The sequence below is a fragment of the Propithecus coquereli genome, unplaced genomic scaffold (genome assembly GCF_000956105.1).
Source record: "Propithecus coquereli isolate 6110/MARCELLA unplaced genomic scaffold, Pcoq_1.0 Scaffold153, whole genome shotgun sequence".
Classification (NCBI taxonomy): Eukaryota; Metazoa; Chordata; class Mammalia; order Primates; family Indriidae; genus Propithecus; species Propithecus coquereli.
Window position 1 is genome coordinate 2,373,072 of NW_012139747.1, and position 3,371 is coordinate 2,376,442.

The window sequence follows — 3,371 nt, forward strand, 5'->3', positions numbered from 1 at the left end:
AGCCAGGAAAGCAACTGTCTTTCAAATGTATAGTCCCAGATATAAAGACCAAATTGTTTCACAATATTAATCTACTCTGCTATGAGTAAAACCAGACTTGTACTACCATATGAATATAATTCACTTTCTCATCAGTTACAAGGATAATTTCAAAAAAGTTGTAGGAAACAATGGGGCCAAAGCAATTTAATGAGAAATCATTAAAATATGATCTATAAACTGACCTTTCCATTTCTTTCCCCACATTTTGAAGATAAACAAAATGCTCTTTGGAGTCATATCGTTTTCATTTCCACACTGCAGAACACCTTTCATACAGGAGCGGCCACCTTCCCTCCCAAAACCCTAAAGGGAGAAGCTGGTCAGTTTAACAGGAAGGAACTTTTGCACCCGACCCCCTTTATTTAAATGAAGAAAACACCCCCTCTGGTGTCCAGAAGTGGTAGTCCTAGGACAACTCCACTTGTCTGTAGTGTTGGACAAGAAAAATGAAACCACACAAGATCACTGGTTTCTAAGAAAAATCCAAAAATGATATGTCTAGGTGGCCTGCATAAGTCCTTTTAGTGTGTGTGTGACAGATAGACAGATGAAAACTTGCTTTTCTTCACCTTGCCTCTTCCCATTCCACTGCATTGAGTTGAGATCAGTGTACTTTTCACTATTTTGGAAAGTACAAATTATCACATTTTTTTTGAATACAAAACCAGATGCTCCTTAGAGCCAATAAAGACTTAAACCATTTCAGTCATTTCAATCCACAGTTAGTATTCAAGAAATTCACACTCATTTTAGCATCTGCCTAAGTAATAACATAACAGGCAACTTTAAAAAACATAGTTTTCTTAATCAAAAAGTATACCCCAAAGTCAAAAGGGAAAGATATGATGACTGTCCATACTTATTCAATAATTAGGACAAGATTTAACTCAACTGAACAGATTGACCAAAATTAAAGATAAGTGGTTACTCTCAAACATAACACAGTATAAATCAAGCTCTCAGTAATTTTTCTCAGCACTTTCAGTAGACGGAAAAGACTCAATATTGTTATTTATATTTTATTAAGTATAGAAAATATTAGAATCCAATTTTCTCCTATCTTTCCATCAACCCAAACTATCATTAATAAAATACTTCTTCAACTGAACTCTTCATTTGAAAATCTGTTCTGTCTTAAGGTGATGAATCATGATTATGCAAGTGACAGAAACTGTAGGGGGCAGTATAAGCATAATTTCCAACAAAATTCTTAAGATTCAGAAAAATTCTTCCAGTTAGTGTAGCCTTAGCCTTTAAATTACTAACACATATTTCGATCAAAGATTGGATATAAAAATGAATTTTTAAAGATAAGTAATTGAAATTCTTCCCCAAATTTAATAATTAAAGGTTGGAGAGTATGGAGTACACTAAAGTCACTTGGGGCAGTATCCTATGCTACCATTATCCATATGACTTAGTCCGATCAAAAATAATAGGCCAGGCATGGTAGTTCAGGCCCATAATCCCAGGAGGCCAAGGCAGGAGGATCACTTGAAGCCATAAGGTCAAGACCAGCCCAGGCAACATAGCAAGACCCTCACCTCTACAAAAAATTTAAAAATTAGCCCAGCACAGTGGTGCACACCTGTAGTCCCAGCTACTCAAGAGGCTGAGGCAGGATGATCACTTGAGACCTGGAGTTCAAGGCTGCAGTGAGCTATAATAACACCACTGCATGCTAGACTGCAAGACAGAGCAAAACACTGTTTCTAAAAGAAATAATAAAATAAAAACTAAAATAGAAGCAGTATTTTTTAATTCATATCCACACTCTCAAAAAACACAGGCTATCATTCAAAACTATAAACCTCACTTACTCATGAGTAACTCATTATTTCAAAATGTATTTTTAGTCATTTTTAAATATAAATCAGTAAATTCTTTAAAAGTAGGATTCAACACTGGGGAAAAGTGGAATGAAATATTCAACACAATATAAATATGACCTAAGAAAATTAAAGTTATTCTAAGATGAAAAGAAAAAATTTTATTCAACTTTGTATTCATAGTTGCCATTTTAGTATATTCCCCAGCTATTCATTATCCTTCTGTCCCCAGACCCACATTGATTCCATGCACCAATAATCTCGGGATATCACCTTCTGCATAAAGGAGAGTAATTTTCAACGACTACTGAATTAAGTAAAATAAGGCCCTCTTCGTGTGTGTTGTGAGTAAAGGCAAGATTTGGTGGTAAGTATATAGTCTTCTTTCTTGTGTCATTTTTCTCCCTTTATCCATAATATATAATTAACCTGTCTTTGACACTGTAACTCTTGTCATTAATATTTACCATAAATATTCATCTCATATATATTATTTCCAAGGCACCTCATAACAGTAATAATTGCTAACGGTTGTGGGGTTCTTACTATGTGCCATACATTGTTCTAAGTGATTGTCATATATCAATATTTACTCAGTTAATATTCACAAGTCTAAGAAATAGGAATTATTATCCTCATATTATAAATGGGGAACTGAGTCAGGCTGTGACATACCCAGGGACACATGACTGACTGGTAGAGCTGGTATAAGATGTATCAGTCACAATGGGAGAACATTACACAGCCCCATGTCAGGTGCCTCAGGGGACCAAACTACAATAGATATGGGTACCCAACATATATGTTCACCTTCCTTGACTACATTAGGATCAAGCTGAAGGCATTATCAAGAGAGATTAAAATCTACAAAGCATGATCAAAAGCTCAGCTCCACAATTAAGCAAGAGACTGTACAGAAAACATGGCTAGGGCTTTTGGTAAACTCCTGGGCAATTTTCACAGGGAAAGGCATGACAGGGTAGGTGCCCTGGAATGAGAGCCTAAACACAAGGGACACAATCCAGTCAACTTGCAAATATCAACTATCACCTCCTTCCTCAAACTCATCACTGTTTTATCTTCATGTCTTACTTGATTCCTTTAGTAGTCTACTCAACCAGAAAAATATTTGTTGACAGTAATCCTCTCAACTGGCTGACATAAATCTATCTTCTCAAAGTTTGACCAGCAAGTAAGTCTTCTGAAGGCCTCAATATCTCCTGTACAAACTCCTCAAGGATCCAGATTAAGAGAACTGAGAGACCTTCACTCTGGAGTACAAAAAATTACAGCAAACTTGAGAGCTTCCCCACTACATTCCTCAATGACCACAGTAAACTTGGGAAAACCTAACATCACGTTGGAACAAGGTACATGCCACAGTACATACCTACATGGTACGCATCTAACTGTTAAGTTAGTGAGGAAACTTCCCCTTCCACTTTAGACACTTCTAAAAAGTTGGACTTTTTTTGTTTCTTAAACAGTATATATATATAT

At 35.9% G+C, this 3,371-nt stretch overlaps 1 protein-coding gene across 1 annotated transcript in view; it reads right to left on the bottom strand.

Moving 5' to 3' along the window:
* TASP1 (taspase, threonine aspartase, 1) overlaps positions 1-3,371 on the bottom strand; it is a 370,289-nt gene that overhangs the window by 345,463 nt on the left and 21,455 nt on the right. The gene's annotated exons all lie outside the window — the stretch shown is intronic.